Genomic DNA, 21,663 nt, shown 5'->3' with positions numbered 1-21,663 from the left:
GTTAAATTGTAGCTGAAATACAACATGCCAAAATATCGGCTTTGTACCTGTATATTGCTTTCAGACTAATTTACACTTGCTGTACTGACCTGTGTGTGAGACCTTCCATGATGACTTTTGTAATCTGTGAATTGAACTCGACCGACGGCAAAGAAGTGTTTCCCAAACAAGCCCACCCTAGATTAAAGTCAAAATGATGTTTGTAAGGGAAAGTTTTCAACTTTGTCACAAGTACTTGACGTAGTCTTATCCGCTATATATATGAAAGTTTTGTAATCATGAGATTTATCTTTATCATTATGCAGTTTCAGGTAACCATAGCAATGGATTGTTGAGAGTTAATACGTTTCGTAATAAATCGTGTAGTAAGTCACGCGTGAGAGAACAGTCTCCTGTTTCAGCTTATTTTGTTTGTTTTTTAATGTGGATAATATTCTGATATGAATATGTGAAGTGTAGTGTATAAAGGGGACGGTTTACGTTGAACTATTTGTGCGTGTTATTCGTGTGGGACGGCGTTACACGTTGACCTTGATGCCTCATTCGATAACATGTAGAGCTGGAAAGGAATATGGAAGAATTTAGCGGAAGGTAATAATACAAAAAAATTTATATAACAAATCATGACACTTCCCGTTGAATTTTCAACGGATGTTGCACTAGGTTTTATAAAAAGATGAATTCTGTTAACACCTGACGTATTATATGCGTGTTCTCTCTCCTCGTTTTTGGGCTATCTTTTACTTGTTCCTTCTACATACATCCAAAACAAAACTACGGATTCATGGTCAGATTAGGCATACAGAATACATTGGTCTGTTTTTGGTTTCAGGCCTTTCTGCTTTGTCCATTTTCGATTCAATTTTTGACTTCATTTGTAGGTTACTAATAAAAAAGAAAGGCAAATTGTCCCTGTGCTTAATTAAGCATTGTGCCATGAAGACATGTGTGAAAGTGGAGGCATAGCTCCACCATTCTTGGTGATGAGTGGTTAGCTTCACGCCCCAACAGCTTTATCCCCCGATACCAATTGGATAGGAGGGTGGGTGAACCTCAGAGCCGACCTAACGCTGTAGAGTAGAGGGAAACCTTGCCTCTGCCAGAAATCAAACACCGGTTCCAGCTATACCGACTGATCTATTCCGGCTCTTAGGCTGCTGATGAGGGACGTGATTGTTGAGGGCAAAGCTCGGAAACAAGGTGAGCTTATAAGGCAGTGTTTTTGGCTGTTTTATACGTATTTCTTAGCGTTTCTTGCGGTCATCTTGGGGTCATATGAACAGACGTATTTCTATATGAGATGATAAATTTTTGTTTTTCACTCCTCCGAAAAATGTGATTGACTGTTCCTTGACGGTCACTTGTAACACTTAGGGTTCTCATTCTTATAAAATCTGCCAATGACTGAGGTAAATATGGATTTATATACATAGTTTTACTGTGATAGCTGCACTGATCCCTAAGACTCGAAACCACGTTTGGTTGCCAAAAGTGAACGTGGAGAAGAGATTTGCGCACAGTCGTAATGTGCGGGCATGATTATTGAACAACTTGTCGATTAAAATGTTTTGTTACTAATTGTTGAGCACAAAAGAAATCGACTGAGAATACCGTTTAAACATTTGTGCTTACAGAGTTATATGGGTGCAAACTATTTAGTGCGAAACATGTTCTATATGACGACATTATAGTGCAATATGTCATCATCTGAACACTGATGTTTTGTGGATTGCTGTTGTGGGTTGTAAAAGTTAAAGTTGTCCCTGTGCTTAACTAATTAAGCACCACGCCATGAAGGCGTATGGGGGAGTGGATGTATAGATTCACGTTTTCTTGACTCTGCGCTATTTGGAGGTAAGTGGTCAGCTTCACGCCCTGGCCGTTTTATACCCGGTACGCATTGGATAGGAGGCTGGGTGGGCCGCAGAGCAGGCCTGGACGACGTGGAGAAGAGAAAATTCTTGACCATGTAGGGACTCGGAACTCAGACCTCTCAATTGTCCAGCCATTAGCCAGTCGCTCTTGTCGGAGAACTGATAGTTGTACTTGTGGGAAGACGGGCCCATGGTTTGAGCTGGGGCTTCTACTGAAGGTATCGCGCTTTAACCATTTCCTCGTTAAGTGTTTTGTGCCGGCGATATCTAATGTTCAGCACGACATATCGAACCAGAGGTAAAGTGGCAGGGTGTCTTATGTAGTGAAGTTGTCTTCCGAAATATTGGAAACTAATTGATATAATTAAGTATAATTTCTATGTATATCCCATTACATGTGTCATGGTTATGTCGTGTGTAGTTTTTTTTTTTTTAGTTTCTTGGTGTGGGGTGAGACTTAGTCCACTTGGTACGTCGGCCACTAATGGCCTATTGTACCAGCCCCGAATGATAGATGAATGTGGAACAGTTGGTGGAATGAGAATTGGCCGGTGAAACCGAAGTATCCGGAGAAAACCTGCCCCAGAGCCATTTTGTCCACCACAAATCCCATTTGACGAGACCCGGGATCGAACCGTGGCCGCTGCGGTGGGAAGCCAGCGACTAACAGCTACCTTTACCTTACTCGTACTTTTCGTACAGTACCTATCTTTCGTTTGGAGGCATAGATGTGCGGATGATAATAAAAAGACAAATAGATGTTAAACTTCGCAAGATGTTCCCGGCGACTACAGCAGCAAGGACTTAGTCAGGCCGTGACGTAGGTCTTGTGGCCCTACTTGCTGAGAAGCTCTGCAAAGTTCGTGAAAGTGTCCGACGGTGAACGTTTCATAAGAAATTCGTGATATTATTGGGATCTGGGCCGCGAATGTTGAGGGATGACTGTTTGATGAACGTTTTGGCTCCGTTAAAAATGACCCAAAATTAGACTAAAACTTTTTTATGCATTTTTATTTTATTAAATATGCCTTATTTGTTGCTAAGACAGGTAAATTGATTCTTAGAAATATTACAACAGCATCCAACAAAATAATGTCGACCTGTATGCAGGACATTCATGTGGAGGTTGTGAACATACTAAACAACATACAGAGTACTAGAACATGTGTGGAATGTTATTTATTAAGAAAACGCAGTGAAATATACATTAACTGAGATAAGGTCAGTGCACCTCAGGCGGCAAGACTTTTTTTTTCATTATATCCCTCTTTCAGGGACTAAATGCTGACTGCAGAGCTGTAGAAGAAAACGGTTAATTTGTACATTAGGCGTGATGCTTGGGTAGGTATGAAGTGCACTTCGAAATATACGGTTTTCCGCCTAGCCGATTGAGAAGCACTGACTTAAACTACTTTCATTTGTTTAAACATTGCCAATAAGCATTTGAACTCGTTGTTTCGACATTTATATACGGAATTGCATTCAAGCATGCTGTTTAGTTATGCAAGGCAAGTTCCATCCAGAATTCTCCTTTAACCCTTTAAAGCACAGTGGTTAACATTTAAAAACTCCGTATTTTACACACAGAGCGTGTTCATGGGTTTCATATAATTCTCATAATAAACAAAGATTATTTTCCCTGCACACCATTAACTAGTTCATCTTTGTAATGGAGATGCTGTGTATATTCTGTGAGGTAGGAACTGCATTTTTAAATGTTATTTAGACGAACATCGTGCTTCAGAGGGTTTTGTCTGCTGTTTTGTCTGCTGTCCTATGATATTTCTATTAGCTCTTCATTTTAAACATATAATTCTTATTAAATGAGAATATTCCCGGAAAATTATCTCCAAAATGTACACCATTGAACAAATCACATGTAGAACATAGATCCAGTATTTACATCAAGTTATTATAATAATAATAATAGTATTATTAAATACATTTTCTCTGGTCATTACTTGTGTTATGAAACTGTATAAATGAGATTTGGGGTAGCTTGACTTGTCACACATCCAGACCTTTCTTTGTTGTAACTTCGATGTGTCTTTAATGCATCTTCATTAACGTTTTCAGTATGTTTCGTGTTTGTAATTATGCGAAGAAGAATAAGAAGATATTTTTCTGAGGAGGCAGCTTTATGAAGTGGTTGGGTTAGTGTCTCTTCTTAAGTTTGTACGTTTTGTGGAGACGATGTATAAAGGCAGGCAGTTGCGGTTAGTGCCTACTTTAAGGAACAGCCAGCCACAGGTATCAAGTGCAGCAAGAAATTTGAAGGAGCTTCATAGTTTATATTCTTTGCCATATATTATGACCATAAAATCAAGGAAGATGAGGTGGGCGGTGCATGTGGCTTCCGTGGGAGAGATAAATGCTTACGAATTTATGTTTTTTGACAACCGGAAGGGAAAAGACCACTTAGGGCCCAGACATGTATGTGATAATGATATTAAAAAGGATGTGAAAGAAATAGGATACGGGGGTGTGAACTGAATTCATGTAGTTCAAGATAGGGGTCAGTGGTGGGTTCTTGTTAACACGGTAATTAACTTCCCGTTCCTGTAATAGGCAGAGGATTTCTAGACCTCACTAAACTAATATTAGCCGTAGATTCTCAAGAAAGGCCCTCCTCTGCAGTATCAGTTATATCTGTGATACAAAACCGGGTTACAGAATTATTAGCGAGGCCTTAATTGAAACTGTTTTTCAACCTAGGAAATAATTGATATTCCCACGATGTAATTATAACGGATACCAGAAGTTAACCAAGTAATCAACTCCCATAGAGCTGAATCCTTCTTGTGAAGCCGCCAGTTGCGTAGCTACTCAAGAATTTCTCAACATTTTATGGAATCTGAAGGTTCATTACCGTGTTCACAAGAGTTCTCCACTGGTCCATATCCTGAGTCAGATTAATTCAGTCCATACTACGCCATCCTGTTTCATGTATAGGACTAATGTATATAAGCAAAGTTTATTAGTTGTCAATCATTTTGTAAACAATCCCGCAACGACTTTGTATTCGGAAGCAAAAATTATCATTCTTGCCTTCCCGGACAAGTTTTCTTTTATAAATATTCAGAACCAATTTAATGCCATGATACCTGGATTTCACCCACACTTCTAGCTGCTCGTTATAATTTAGTAGTATAACAATCTATGCTACAAGTCGGAAGGTCGCGGGTTCAAGTCCTGGTGAGGTCATTGGATTTTCTTGAGTTGACCTAATCCTTCCAGCCGCACTAGGCCCTGGGGTTTACTCAGCCTCTAACAGAAATGAGTACCAGGAATTAATTAAATAATTTTCCTGGGGCTAAAGGCCGGCCGGCGCGTAAGGCTGACAACCTTACCGCCATCTTCGAGCCGATTGTCTAGATAATATGGGACCCTCAACGTCTCACAACCCTATGGGCCTTCACGGCCTCTTACAAGGATATCTTCACTTACTTTAACAATCTAAACACAGCTGGTGTCAAAATGGAAAATTAGGGCTTTGAAATAAGGAAATGTAAGTGAGACTTGAGGTTCTCACGGCACTGACCACGAAAAGTACTATCTTATGGAATGTACCGCCATCTAGTCTGGCGAAAGTTTACCAGCGTTTTAGAGGAAAGAACCTTTTCATACGGCGTCACAGCTCCAAGGACATATGATTTTTCGGCCCCAAACTTTGGTGCGGCAGCTGCTAAGATCAGAGTGATACCTTCACTGCGATTTTATGAGACACTTAGTGCGCCTGTGCGTCGTCGTATTATTGGATGGTTACACTATATAGCAGCGAAATATTAATTTGGTTTACATTTGTCTAGAAACTTCAAATTAGCTCAACACGTGACAATATGAATTTTGTACATACGCAGTCGGTAAAATTTCATCCCACAATATGCTTCAGATAATGGCACATTCTGCCGATCCCAGCGTTCGAGCGAGAGAAGACAGTTCAAAATAAGCTAACATAGACATAAGAAATCCGTTGTCGTATATGAAAATGTATGGGCACAGCGCAGTTGATGCCCTTTTAACGGATTGCCTTCTGCTTTCATTTAACAGCAGGTTTATACCCAGTGGTCAAGAATGCTTCAGTTAAGTTATTCTATTACGGATTAATGATTATAGAATATAATTCGGAAGGAGGATAGTTTTAATTTATGGATTAAAATTGGAACAGTAAAAGGTAAAGTTGTACCTATGCTTAACTAATTAAGCACTACGCCATGAAGGCGTATGGGGGAGTGGACATATAGATGCACATTTTCTTGACCTCGGCACTAGCTGGAGGTGAGCGGTCAGCTTCACGGCCCGGCCGCTTTACCATCGGGGAAAGAGCCCGCGGTACCCATTGGATAGGAGACTGGGTGGGCCCCAGAGCCAGTCTGGACGACGTGGAGAAGAGAGAATTCTTGACCCTACCGGGACTCGAACTCCTACCCCTCGGTCGTCCAACCCGTAGATAGACTAATCTCCGCGTTCGAATATAAGGTCTGGATGATGTGATTTTGATTGGAGACGTGGGAGTATGATTCTTAGCGATGTGATACTTAAAGCACATTACCATACACTTTATATTATTAACAGATGTGATTCAGATGTATATAATCTACATAACTTATTAAATACAAACGTCTATTTCTTGGCACTATTATTTCTTTAGCTTCTTGAAGCATTTCTGCGGATTCTTAACAATTTCTGCGACATATTATATTTTACGATATAAAACAGCTTTTTTATTATTATTTACATGTTGCTATCATGTTTTCATTTCCATATCTTACTGATTCGTTAGTCGATACTGAAATGCATTTACTTTTGTCTTAAAATACATGCTTCTGTTATGAAATGTTTTAATTAACATTCATGCTGCCACCCATAGCTTTCACTTATCGGTAACCAGTAGGAATACGATTATCTGTACATTACATCTTGACGGGGAACTGGTGTTCAGTTGCACAGTGTTTGGTACTAAAAGCATTCAAATACACAAAGCGAAGATCGTCATGCTTACAGGTTTCTTCGTAATTTTGTTCAGAAATTCTGGATTTCTGACTCGTTAAGTATTCTGTTCGCCATTCATATTCGCAAAGACGATTTTTCTATGTATTTCTCGTTTCCAAAGACGACCTGAAATTAGCAATTGGATCTTCATGTGTTATCGTTCATTATGTTATCGTTATTTGTTTCTATTTGAGCACTTATATGTAAGAACGGGCAGTTCATTTCCTACGAATAGTGACGGTTTAATTAAATCTACAATTTGTTAACACTTAGCCGTTCATTAACATATCAAAATCTAGGCATTTATCATATATGTGTAGGGCTATTGCAGTTTCTGAATGATTTTCTTTCTATATAATGACATGAAATAGTGGCTTTCAACCTTTGTTTACAGATCTATGATCATGGTTGTAGAACTCTTTCTTTTGTAATATTTTATAACATTACCTATCAAGATCTTTGCTATTTCTTTCGTTAAATATGCGCTTGTTTCGTTGCTGTCCCGCATCGAATAAAGTAATGGATATTACCTGTTAAGGTTAACTTTCTTGTGTAATAAATCAGTATTTGCATTCTGTACAGAATTGCAAACTAATTTCATAAAAAAAGATAAAACTATCCCTGTAACAGGGCATGGAGGCCCATAGAGTTGTGAGACGTTGAGGCTGCCACATTTTCTAGACAATTGACTCACAGATGGGGTGAGGTTGTCAGCCTTACGCGCCGTTCGCCCTTTACCCCGCAGGTAGATTCCTGGTACTTATATCTGTTAGAGGCTGAGTCGACCTAAGGGCTTTAGTGCAGCTGGAAGGATTAGGTCAACTGAAAAATCCAATTGCCTCATCGGGAATCGAACCCACGACATTCCGGCTTTTAGCATAGTGCCTCAATCAACTACGCTACCGCGTGCCCCAAGCTGATTTCTTAGTCATATATTTTAAATAAAACGCATGAGAATGTGTTACGGCTGGTTGATTACCTTAACTTCAAGGTAGATGATGTAACTGAAGGCCACAGTAATAATTAATCTTATGATAATTAGTCGCTCCATCAGGATTACGTTGTGTAGATTAATACTTAAAGAATGACTTCAACTTTTCATTGCGTTACTATTAGTGAAAGTGGAACTAAAACAGTCCTATTATCAATAATTCCAGATTAACATAAATTTTTTCTGAAGTTTAGTAATAACAAGCAAGTTACACAACAACGACAGCTTAATGAGGGCCACAGTAGAGCAGTTTCTACATGGATTATGCTACCATTTTTCCGTATTATATCCTATGTCTTCCAGCCTTTGCGGTACTTTTCAAGTTTCACGTAACTTGAAACTTCATTTGTAGCAGCTTATATGGAAAATCGTATATAGTCTTAATCTCTAGTTTGTCATGTTTCCAATTTCCTTCATTTTCCCTGTGTCCCATTTGTTCCTTACATCTGTGGAAGTAATTATTTACCTTCGCGTAACATTAGACCCTTTTCTTCGCTTTTGTTTCCAGTAAATCTTTTTTTATGTGTAAAAAGGTAAAGCTATCCCTGTAACAGGCCGCGGACGTCCATAGGGCTGTGAGACGTCGAGGCTCAGACATTTTCTAGAAGGCGGTGAGGTTGTCAGCCTTACGCTCCGGCCACGCTTTACCCCCCAGGAAGATTCCTGGTACTCATTTCTGTTAGAGGCTGAGTCGATCCCAAGGCCATAGTGCGGCTGGAAGGATTAGGTCAATTTAAAAATCCAGTGACCTCATCGGGAATCGAACCCGCAACCTTCCAGCTTGTAGCATAGTGCCTCAACCAACTACGCAATCGCTTTATGAATTATTGGTCCTTTGAACAACGGAAGAATCACCACTGTCGGTTTTGCGATATCTGTTGTTGTGTTTCATGTCCTACCTGCCCAAGTAAAAACTATTGGCTAGCATCCGTGTTCCTGCTGGCTTCCCACCGCGGCGACCCGGGTTCGATCCCGGGTCTGGTCAAGTGGGATTTGTGGTGGACAAAATGGCGCTGGGGCAGGTTTTCTGCGAGTACTTCGGTTTCCCCTGCCAATCTTCATTCCACCAATTGCTCCACAATCACCCTCACCTATCATCTGGGGCTGGTACAATAGGCCAGAAGTGGCTGCAGTACAAGGGACTCAGTCCCACCCCAGTAGCAATAAAAATAAATCAGTGTTCCTGAAAGTCCAGTCAGTAATTGATATTTACTGTTTTGCAAATAGATTTTTGATTTAATGCATTATTCGGACGTTTTTAAATTCAAGGCTCAAATAAAACCAAAACTATTTATCGGCGGGCAACTTGTGTACATTTAGTTCATAAAGTTAAAACGTCTCACAGAAGTACAGGACTACTGTACTAACAGGAGTTCTAACCAGTTTCGAAACTAGCTACCACATGAAGTAACTGACATTTATGTCCTCTTGTAACATATGCTCTACACGTCGTTCAAGCTATCACACTATTCCCTGTTATGTTAAACGTGTAATTGGGTGTTGAGTTCTTGAAAGTGTTTTTTTATTCCCCTCCTAAACCACCCATGCCATATGCTTAATAATAATAATAATAATAATAATAATAATAATAATAAAAGTGTGTGTTACATTTTCGAGAGTTGAAAGACAAAACAGGTGACACTGGTGTATGTTATTTGAAATAACTTAACAACAATATTGTTAAAATGTCCTTGTGTATAGATCACATACATTAAAGACGCTCCCTCATAAATTATTAATATTAGTCTTTGGTATGATTTTTTACTTTTTTTCTCGCGGACTTAGATTAACGATGCTATTTCAATTCACACTAGAATTGATAATCTGTATGAACCGTTAAATATTATTACAGGTTTTTGTTTTGCTCCCGCGCACAATAAAACACATACTATAAGCATCCCCTGAGAACTCATTCAAAATATTATGCTCTTGTTTTGATTTCGATCATAAAACTTTTCTTCCTTCGCTTTTGAGTTTATGGAATTGGCACCCATCCGGTTCATTTCTTGTTAATCTTCTTTATCACTGTACATATAACTCGGTCACATATATACACGACACTTGGGGAGCATTTGACTGTGCAAAACACTCTTATGGATGACGGACGATAAGCGTAAATATTGAAGGAAATGGTTCCCAGCATGGGTCTGAGTAAAACTAAAATTAATCCAAATGGTTACCAATACTCAGTGTCCCAGAAACACGGCCCCCACTTTGTAGAAAGTATGTAATATTACTTCATCACATCACCATGCAAGGTATAAGAAGGGAAATTGGAAATAACCTAGGCATTTTTATTATGCCTCATTTCCGCGTCACAAAAGAGAAATTTAACTATGTGCAGAAGTTGGGTTGGCGCCTCCGGAGCACAGTATACATACGCAGAGTTCATTTTATCATTGCTTCTAGCGAGATTATTATATCTTTATCTTACATGGTAGGCGACACATACAGAAATCCTTATTTTCTTCGTAGAAGGTACACTGAGGGGAATAATGTTTTTGTGTGTTCACGATTGTAAATAGTTTATATTGACACTGTTTCGAGTCTGTGGCGATAGATGTTGCCAGTTATCATACTGTAAGAGGATTTTATTAAATCCACGATATATGAATTCCTTGTTCCTACAAAATCAAACGCTGAAAGTATTGTTGAGGAAAACGTTTCTTTTTACTATTGCACGCCGCTCGAAATATTTAAGATGTTATTGAAATAATTTTATGTTTGAGATGGAGATAAACATTTGGCTTTTAACGTTACGTTTCTGCATAAATGTGCAGTGAGAACAATAGGATTAAAGAGATCAGTCTTAATCATTCGATACTTAACATTATTTGATGTTATACTTCTAATGATCAACGCCATATTAGCAGTGACAATCTCATAAAGGAGTCGTTTTGCATAGTTAATCCCTCCCCTTTTGTTGTTTCCAATAATTTAGATAAATAACGTAAAGCGATCATTAAAAAAAATAGCAAATATTCACAACCTATTCGAAGTGTCCTATATGGTCTACAAATATTCTGTCTCTTGCTGTTGCTTAGCGATCGTAGACCCGTCCCCTTTCAGAGAAGATGTCTGGGAAGGTGGCTGGGTGAGTCACGCTGACTGCTGAACAGCTCCAGAGCCATCTCCCCTCTCTGCGATCCGTTACTGAAACACACATCACATGGTGTCAACCTACAGGCCTGGTACATATTAGCGAGAGGTACGATGGCCTCCGTGTGTTATACTTGTATTTCGCTTGGAATAAATACACACATTTTAAGTTCATCCTTGTAGCCAGTCAAGAGAGATTACTTTAGCTCACCGCTTACCGGCGTTACATGATGTGAAGTAATTACGCCCCTGACAAGTTGAACCCCGTAGCCAACCAAGAGGTATGACGTGGCTCCCGCCTGTTATATTTGGCGTGGAATAAATATTGCCACGTGTTGGGTGTATGTCACGCGACAAATAACTTCACTCCATATTGGATGTAGCGAATTTATTGAACACTCGCCCTTACAATTACACAATTCACAATTTCCCAACTACTGCCATCGGCAGTATCACAAATACTTCGCCTGCCGTAGTCACTGCCATGCACTCGATACAACCCGACTCGGCGACTGCTAGATTGAAACTGACTGGTTACTCAGAGTCAGAATCACATTGCGACTGACGGTCAGTCAGTCTGTCTGTCTTGGTGTCGAGCCCCGACTTGGGCTCATGACCAGATTTCACCCTTGTAGCGAATCGAGAGAGGCGCTGTAGTTCAGCACCTGTTTTACGTGAAGCAGTTGCAAGAGTGACAAGTGTAACCATATACCAGTTTGTATTTGTCTCCTAAGCTGAACAGATTAGCTACCGGATTCAGTTCCACTTGTACTCAGGGTATACGTCGCTCGAATCTTTGCTGGGCCAGATATTCGGAGACCTTTCTTACTTCTTTTCGTCCTATTACTAAAATACCTGGCAGTAGTATCTAATAGTCCGTTATAGTGATCACATGTCTTTGAGACTGAAATAACATAAGTTTGAACAACTAGTTTAATGAAATTGCTTAGTTATGGACCTGGCATGAAATGTGCTGCTCGGTAAACTAGGCCTGACTCACGCATTACAGGAAGGCCTACAGGCGTTTCTTCTCACATTTCGAGCGTAACTCGCAAAATATTTACATCTATTTATCGGAGCGAAGGTTGCAGGGAAAAGTCCATATTTTAAGTCGACTATATTTTCGCCGAGTTTTTCGAGGTAACGAAACAAAAGGGACTCTTTTGCTGTGTCATCTAATAACTGNTTTCTTCTACCCTGAAGATGGGGGCGATACGTTCCTCCGAAACGTCGGTTAACACCACATATACACGGTGCCAAATCCCAGAAGACTGCTTTCTTCATAGTCACCGCCGTGAAAGCCTCAAATCTTACACTGTGAGAATTGTTGACTATACAAATATTATGTTTTGGACATTATCCATCATCTTATCTTTATCTAAAAATCGTCTTCTTTATTTTTCAAAACAGAACGTTTCGGAGACTGGTTTCTGTTTTCGTCTTCACGTAAATCTTCTCAGTTGGGCCAACTCGATAGAGCTAGTCGCTATCTCCGGACATCTATGCCAGCTCCAAGATTGGATACATAAATCAAACAAAGCACAAACCAGCTACGAGAGCTAAGAAACTTCTATATCTTGTTAACTGTTGACTGATTTTGTCACTGCATATTTTACGCTATTCATAAGAGAGCGTGAAAAGTTAACATTCCGGCTTTGAAAATCTAGAGACAATAGCAGAGCGGATACTTCAGCTGCGCTATGCATACTTTTCCTAACTTATTATGTTGAGTGTGCGAGTTACGTAGAGCGCATGAGATTCTGAAACTTGAAGAAAAGGGAGTTCGCAGTTGAATTATATCGTCAGCGAACTTGAAGGCAATCCCAGTTATAGTTTTCCCGTGAATAGTGTACATATTATCGTCCTGGCTACGCACTGGTTCTCCCATCAGGCTTTTCCCGAAGGTTTACGTGGCATATATTTTAATACTATATCCGTTGTAGAATATCACGCTTTTTACACAGTTTAATTGCCAGAAAAATATCTACGAACCATTATTTCCAAATGTGTTTTATAAACTAAAAATTTCACAGTTGATTCTCGCTCTATCTGTGCACATCGCATCTAAACGGGAGAAATAAATATTAGGGCAGATGGAGGTGTATAGGAAGCGTAAAGGTAAAACTGGATGCTTTCTGGTCCTCGGCAGTTTAGCTCCAGTCGCTTTACCCAGTGTGGTTCCCGTTCGTACGGGGCTGGCTGGGACCTAGGGCAGGTCTAGACGGGAATTTAACCCTGGTCGTTCTGCCGCTAGTTTCATTTTCCAAGTCACCGGAATGTGGTCATATCATCACTAATTATAGGCCTGCTTGTATGCTATTCTCCATGTAAGTTTCGTGTACTTTGTGAAAGCTGACGCTCTGGGTTCTACATGATCCCAGTTAAGCCCCATGCCATGCATACATATGCTTAACGTCGGTATTAGCTGGACGTAAGTGTAGTTGATTCAAAATTTTGTTCAAGGGTCGGTAGTTAAGAAGTGTAGCTTCTGCATACACCGATACATGGTGGGATGCAATGGCGATTCGTTCGAAAACATAGATTCTGAAGGATTATAGCGATGGTGTATAACATTCAGAATTACACAAAGACGTTTTTAAATCTCAGAATTACTGGGTTTTTGGATTTTTTCCATCGTCCGGTATTCTCTGAACTAGAAATCACAACGTTTCGGAAACAGATCCAGTTTCCGAAACGTTGTGTTTTCTATTTTCTAGGATACCGGACGATGGAAAAAATCCAAAAACCCAGTAATTCTGAGATTTAAAAACGTCTTTGTTTTCCTTAATGTTGTGGTGTATTAGCTCCATGCAGCCGTTGCTAAGTAATACACGCAAGCAACAACAGAAGATGCAATCCATTTCTAGGCAACGACTCGGTAAACACATTTCCGCATATCTGACCGTGCTATGCAAAGCGGTGACGTCATCAACAATACAGACGGTGTTCTCCGTGAGGTCTGTGCAGAGTGCTTATAAGACAGAAGACAGGAGAGTTCAGCAGTTGAGAGTACAAATACGAGAATGGAACATGTCTTTAGTGAATTGTGAAGTTTAGTTGAGTAGAGAAATACAAAGTGATTGAAGAGAAGGAGACTTCATAGTGATTTGAAGTGCTAGTTTCTGTGTTAAGATCCGTTGCTAGGAGACGACTACTGGAAACTGAGAATCCTAGTGCGAGTGCGACGGTGAACTGTAAATTGTGTAAATCATCGATATCGCTGTATTAATTGTAATTAAGACCGATTATAACCGAAGTGCCAATAAATCCAATCATCCGAACTAGAACCCGTTACTTTCGTCACCTCACGCGTACCCCCCTATATGTGACAGTGTCATCAAAATGCAACTATTTGCGACTCTTACCTGTTAATAAAATTCGGGACTGAGGTATCTGCCTGCTGTGGGCTAGGTAAGCCAGCCAAGCTCTCTTCGCCAGGTGTCTCTTAGAGGCCTTTGCACCGCCATCCACGCAGTAGTGTGAAGAACATCCACCAGGGGCGCTGCGGGTCTGGGCGCGCATAGTCCTCCAGGATGGCGAACTCTGTATCCCACGCTCCTGCTGCTGCATTTTCTTCTACGTTCTGGTGCGAAACGTGACATTAGGGGCACCGCAAAGGCTATGTTATTGTATCCCCGCCATGCTCTGTTATTCTGCATAGGACACTAATTTCATTTTCTTAGCCACCACCAACATATGATGCAAGATATGTCTGTTTTGAACACCTGAAGGGGGTATTATCTGTGTTTGAATAATATCCTATGTACGAACTGTCATTGCCAATATCATAAGTCCCTCTAGGGGACTATCGCATCCTGTCGCTGACCTTAGGCTTTGCCGTCAACAGAATTGCCGTATGATATTGTGTTAAAAGACGTATTACTAAATGCATGTAAAATCCTTGCTCTATTACATCTTGTTTAAGTGGTATAATTAATTCTCTTTTTTTTTTATTCGCTTAGTGTGGGGGGTGGAGTCCAATTTGGTCCACTGGGCACGGCGGCTACTGATTGGTCTATTGTAGCCTGCCCTGGGTGATTATGATGATGGAGAATTTGGTGGAATCAATATTGACAGGGGAAATAGAAGTACTCGGAGAAAACCCTCCCCAGTGCCACTTTGTCCACCACATATCCCATTTGACCAGACCCGGGATCGAACCTGGGCCGCCCAGGTGGGAAACCAGCGGCTAACCGCTTGAGCTATGGCGCGGCCTTTTAAGTGGTATAACTAGATGAAAGATTTATGAGTAGTCGATATAGAACAGTCGTGACTGTATGACAAACTTTGATTTATTTGACTTAATGCAAACACAGTAAGACGTTATGCGTCTATAATCCTCTGAATCACAGTGTACCACCTGTATTAATGTTAAAAGCTGCATTTTGCCCAGAGAATATATGTATATATTTCATATTATTCTTAGAATAAACAACGATTGTTTCCCTGAACTTCATTAATTAGTTGGAGATACAGATTGTTTCCCGTGAGGTAGGAACTGAAGTTTAAAATATTTACAAAAAGAATCGTATTTCGAAGAATTAATGCTAGGTTAGACTGTGAATAATCTCAGCTAACGTTTGAAGTTGTGTAGTCTTATTCCTGTAAAGAACTGACTGATCCTAAAGAATTAACATCATCATTTCATGAGCCGTAACTCTGTCATAGGAAACTCTGATGTTCTGGAAGTGCCTCTTGTCTCCTTCGGATCAAGGGAAGCAGTTAACTCCAAAATTCCCAAACGACGTTTTCCCTTCTCACATAATGTCCAACATTTAGAAAAACTGTACGTCTTGTGGGCTTTTATTTCCAGCGGAGCCACCCATATGAAGCTGCTTATGTTTTCTCACACTGAGCTCTAATGTAATCACATTTATAATGCAAGATTGTGAACGGTAAAGGTAAAGTCGCTGTCCTTAATGAAGCACCACGCCATGAACACGTATTGAGGAGTGAAGATATAGCTCCGCCATTCTTGACCTCGGCACTAAATGGAAGTGATTAGCTTCACGCCCCTGCCGCTGTACCTCCACGGAAACAGCTCCCGGTACCCGTTGGGTATGAGGATGGGTGGGCCCCAGAGCCGGTCTGGACGCTGTGGAGAAGAGGAAATTTTATTCCTGCCGGGAATCGAACCCCGGCCATCCAGCCCGTAGCCCGTCTCTGTACCGCCTGAGCATTGAAGAAATTTCGAATATTTAAGCATTGAATCTTTAACCTTTCGTTTGAGGGGTATGGCAGTTATTATGTCGGACTGGACGTTTATTTAGTGCAAATTATTCCAAACTCAGGCAATACTGGATACTATTCGTGAACCAAGGCACATCAGAACAGAAGGAAGAAGGTTCACTTGTAAGATTTATTTAGGTAAAAGGTAAAGTCCCTGTGCTTAACTAAGCGTTACGCCATGTTGACGTATGGGGGAGTGGATGGATAGATCCACGTCATCTTGAACAAGACACTAGTTGGAGGTGAGTGGTGAGCTTCACGGCCCGGCCGCTTTACCTCCGGAGGAAGAGTCCCCAGTACTCAATGGGTACGAGGCTGGGTGGGCCCCAGAGGCGGGCTGAATGGCACGGGGAAGGGAAAATTCTTCACCCTACCGGGACTCGAACCCTGACCCTTCTGTCTTCCAGCCCGTAGCCAGTCGGTGTACCGACTGCTTTATCCTTGCTCGAAGATTTATCTGCAGGCTGTAAAATTAGGAGATAATGAATGAGTAGGCCAGAGAGTAAATACTGACAGGATTAAAGATCTGTAGTTCTGATGCAGCTGCAAGCCTGTATTAAAATATTGGCATGGGGATGTTGTGGTGTAGTGTTCCACAGTTCCACTTGTTTGGGGACTGATAGATGCTACAGCCAGATGATACTGTTTCGTATTTTCACGTGCCAACGTCTGAATTAAAATTTTCATTCTGATGCGAAATTACCGTACATCGCTGCTGAGTGGCTACCACTCGTACGTTCCGGAGGTCCAGGCTTCAAATTTCGGACAGGAGATGGGAAATTCTGAAAGATATTTTGCTATTTTCTTTAGTATCTTCAAGAAAATTCCATGACAATACTTTAACATAGTTCATCCTCGCTTTCTTCTATATCGTTATCAGTTAACTGCAAATCATTCTACCATTCGACGTCACATAACCAGAGCAGTTGGTAAAACATCTATAAATACATAAAGAGAAGGACTTGAAATATCTAGAAATAATGTAATTAGTTCAGTGATGTTTTAATTTGATGGACAAACAATAAACATACAGTTCAGTCATGGTGTTTTGTTAGCTATCTTTTCGATTTCTGTCTCAATCTTCGAGGTGAACAAGATGGAGACACGGTGCATTCAGTAAGCAAGCAATTTTACTGCATATATTCATACCGAACCTCGGGGTTTAGTGTTTTGCATTCTGGAAGATCCTGATTCAATCATTTGCCTTCAATATAATACTCTGACTGATATTTCCCATTGTTTTCCTTAGTCACTTAATGGAAATGCTAGAACAATTTCCCCATTTCACGTTATGAGACCTGTACAGCTGTACACTTATTCCCATTTTTATCGAAATATCTTCGGCTCCTGTCACGGTAATTACGTGATTCGCCGACGTGTGGTTTTGACCTCTAGAATATTGCAAGGAGTTATTTTGTGACGAAGAGCGACACGCTGAGGGACTCTACCTGGGGCCATATCCTTTCGTTACTGTAGCTATTCACTGACATCAAAATTAATAATGTGGGTCCCTGGTCAGTTTCTATTTTTTTTTTCCTTGGCACTACAGCCCCAGTGGGCCTAGGCCTACCTCCATGAACTTCTCCGTTCACTGGGTTTTTCAAGGTCTTACAGATACGGTAGGACTCCTTGGGCGAGTGATCAGCTCGTCGCAAGGCCTCTACCTATAGACAAACACAGAAAAACGCACACAAACTAAACATCCATGCCCTGAGTGGGACTCGAACCCACGATCTCGGCTTCCGAGCGAACAAAGACAGTGCATGCCTTAGACCGCTCGGCTACCGTGACCGGCATGGTCAGTTTCTAATACTGTTTTGAATTTAGTTAAACTCATGTACAATATTATGACAAGAGTGTCCTGAACACTTGAAGAACAACTTACGCTGTTTAGAAATAACAAAGAATGCTGACTGTCATTGAGTGCTGATTCTTCTTGGCAGAATATTACCACTTAACGTAGTGGTGATTGTGACGCAATTACAGTTCCTCCTACTCATTGTCTATTAACTAAATATCTCCATGTAATACAGTCCTTCCCGAAGTGAACGGAGAAGTTCATGGAGGAAGGCCTAGGCCCACTGGGGCTGTAGTGCCAAGGGGAAAAAATACAGTCCTTCATGAGCTAGTAGTCAACACATCTCATCAAGGAAGTCCCCATCTCTTATGGATCTGAAGGCTTATTACCGTTCACAAGAGCCTGGCACTGGTGCCTATGTTGAGCCAGATGTATTCAGTCAGCATGTTTTCATCCTATTTCTTAAGACTCATTATTACATTATTCTTCCATGTACATTTTATATCTTCCAAGCGCCTCTTCCCTTCAGGCTTTCAGGCTATCTCTCCCATCCGTTTTACATGCCCCTTCAATTTCATCCATTTGATCCCAGTTGAACGTATTTAGTAAACAGTAAAAATTGTGAGACTCCTCATAAATCCTATACATTTTTCTCCTCCTCGTATTACTTCCCGTTCCTTACTACCATTCTCTTCAACACCTTGTTCTCAAACTCCGTGAATCTATGTTCTTTCAGGGTGCGAGAACAGTCTCACACAAATACAAAACAACAGGTAGACAATTTTATGGGTTTGTGTGTTGTAATGTTTACATTTTTAGATAGGATGCAGAAAGACTATAGATTATGAACTGAATGGTTGACAGCGTTTCAGTCGGTATTTATTGGTCTAAAAATATGTATATATATATATCTTCTCCAGCATAGCGGGGATATTATAAGATTTAAAAGTGCCTGTCCATTTTAAAAGACTAATTTACGAAACACACAAAACACAAAATTAAGTCAGAGTTAATTGAAGAGAAACAGAAGATTTTTTTTTCGAAGTGAGCTCATGTTTATAATAATCAGAGTAGTTTTTGACGGAAGTGCAGTTATGGAACACTATCAACGCTTTTTGATGTTACCAACAAGATCAGTGGTTTATCTAATGTTACCGGAAACTGGGGCCTTTCAGTAAGCAAGATTACTTCGTTCCGTTATAAAATCAGTTCTTACGCACCCCGACAATATCCAACATGTACGACTAAGTCGCGATGCTGTTGCGGTCCGATTAATTAATGTGTATGTCTACTGAAGAGTTACGCACTCAATATGTGGCCATCTTTCGAGGGATCTGATGTTATTTGGCAGACCTGGTATTTGAAATCTTATTTTTTTAAATGTTGCTAGCTTTTACTTATTGTTTACAAGCGGAAATCCTCAGAGTTTGCAAATCTACACCATCCAACAACATGTTCATAACATGGAACTAATACAACGTGATTCTAAATTATTGTCTGGAAGGAAATTGAAAACCGCTTAGATATCCTACCTACCACGAAAGGCGCGCATTTTGAAGTTGTTTAGCATTTTGGAGCATTGATTCTGTGGGTGATAAAACTTTTTGAGTTACGCTTTCATATTCCATATGCAGATTTATTTTATTATTTCACATCTGAAAATTACAGGCCACGAAAATACCGTCAATAATTTAGAATCTTTCTGTACAAAGTAAAGTGGAAGTAACACTTCATTTGTTATGGTGAAATCTAAAGAGTGTGATGTCCATGCAAGGGAACGGACTTACAGCACCGGGGATATGATTTTAATAATATCTTATCAGATAATGGTTTATGATTAAAAACTTTTCGTGCCATACTTCAGTTAAAGTCTCAAGAAGATTCGCAGTTATTTTGTAATGTTATGTACGATTCTTCAACAGTTGGCAGTAATAGTCAAGTTATATTCTATTTCCCATTGTCTGATGACTAGTAAAGATAAAGCTTTCCCTGTAACAGGCCCTGAAGGCCCACAGGTTTGTGAGTCTCGAGGCTCCCACATTTTCTCTAGACAATCGGCTCACAGATGGCGGTAAGGTTGTCAGCCTTACGCGCCGGCCGCCCTTTATCCCCAGGGAGATTCCTGGTACTCATTTCATAATGCGGTTACTCACCACAAAAGTCTTCATCCAGTTAAACAGTGCTTTCGTTTTTAATAAAATATTAACGTTTAAAAGTATACAAAGTAAAATAAAATTTGTTTCATGACAGGAAATAAAAAGTGGAACAAAAATGAAAGGAATTTCATTCTATTATACCGCCTTCTGGTGAAATATATTTCTCATGCACAGTTTACAGTAATGGGCTGTAACTGACCCCATATTTTTCATATATCTGTTTAATTAATAATGATACGAATTTGAAATAACTATCAACGTGTCGCTCACTCGTTCCATGGAGAAGAATCATTGAGAAGCTAAGAGTCGTTCAGCCAGCCAAAAAATTATCCGAATTTTGTGAAACTCGGAGATCCGTTTCCATGTTCACAGTAGCCTGTGACTTGCCTCTGTGCAGAATCAGAGAAATCCTCTCCCCCTCCACGTACCCTATTTCTTTAAGGTCAATTGCAGTTTTATTATTCCATCTTGGCCTTCGCATTTAAATTTAAAGTTTAGCCTATCCAGTCTATTTGTAATTAACTTAGAAATCAGTACCATACAGGTACTGTATACAGCTGTATACAGCGTGTCCGAATGAAATGTATCCAAAATAAAATAATTATATCTCAGAAAGCATTTATTATAGAAATGTATATGTTATTACAAACGGAATATATTAAAGTTTTTTCTCGGTATAGAACTTTCTCAATAAATTTCAATATGGGCTCCCTTGGTGGCACGACAAATATCCAGACGATATTCGACCTCGTTCCACGTTGCTTGAAGCATGTTTGGTGTTACCGTAGCCGCAATATCCCGTATGCGGGCTTTCAGGTGTTGAAGGTCGTTGATCGTAACCTGGTAGACAATGTTCTTCAGATAACCCCACAGAAAATCCAATGGGGTGAAATCTGACGATCTAGGAGGCCAAGCGATTGGTTCACCTCTGCCGATCCATCTCCCAGTCACCTCTCTGTCCAGATGATTCCTAACATGTTGCCAGAAATATGGCGGCGCCCCGTCTTGTTGGAGGATAGTTTGAGGTGGCAATTGGGGCAGCGCATACCGCTCCAGCATGTCCAAGTACGAACGTCCCGTCAGTGTCTTTTCCCAAAAGAAAAGCAGTCCAATAAACTTGTCGTGCATTAAGCTGGACCACTCGTTCACTTTGGGGCTGCCTGTCTCCAACTCACATGTGACATGTGGATTTTGACTGCCCCAAATCCTGCAGTTGTACCTGTTTACAGCTCCGTTGACATGGAATGTCGCCTCGTCCGAGAAGCACACTTGGCGGAGGAAATCGGGTGACGCGTCAATTCTTTCCAGCTTGTCCACAACGAAGTTTGTGCGTGCTACTTTGCCACTTGGTGTTAGTGCTTGAATTATTTGAATCTTGTACGCTCTTGGGCGGAGCCTTTTGTGTAGCACATCGTGCGCTGTTGAACGTGGAATTTGTAACTACAAGCTAGCAGCACGAATTGATTTGCGCGGACTTCGCTGGAATGCCTCTCTAATATGATTGACATTTTCTTCAGAGGTCCG

The 21,663-nt window shown here is 40.5% G+C and overlaps 2 protein-coding genes across 14 annotated transcripts in view; one reads left to right on the top strand and one right to left on the bottom strand.

Annotated features, from left to right (window-relative positions):
- The window catches only part of LOC111871353 (ubiquitin-like-conjugating enzyme ATG10), a 647,673-nt gene that overhangs the window by 14,445 nt on the left and 611,565 nt on the right, over positions 1-21,663 (top strand). The window lies entirely within an intron of this gene.
- LOC111871351 (protein vein) overlaps positions 8,966-21,663 on the bottom strand; it is a 330,532-nt gene continuing 317,834 nt past the window's right edge. For 2 of the 3 annotated variants that reach the window (XR_004513760.1, XR_004513762.1), the window contains 2 exons: positions 14,322-14,539; positions 8,966-11,010 (listed from right to left, as the gene is read on the bottom strand). The gene's annotated coding sequence lies outside the window, so the exon portion shown is untranslated. The remainder of the gene's footprint in view (positions 11,011-14,321; positions 14,540-21,663) is intronic. The other variant, XR_004513761.1, reaches the window with a different exon arrangement.

This window comes from Cryptotermes secundus, unplaced genomic scaffold (genome assembly GCF_002891405.2).
Source record: "Cryptotermes secundus unplaced genomic scaffold, Csec_1.0 scaffold122, whole genome shotgun sequence".
NCBI lineage: Eukaryota > Metazoa > Arthropoda > Insecta > Blattodea > Kalotermitidae > Cryptotermes > Cryptotermes secundus.
This window is presented reverse-complemented; position numbering and strand designations above follow the sequence as displayed.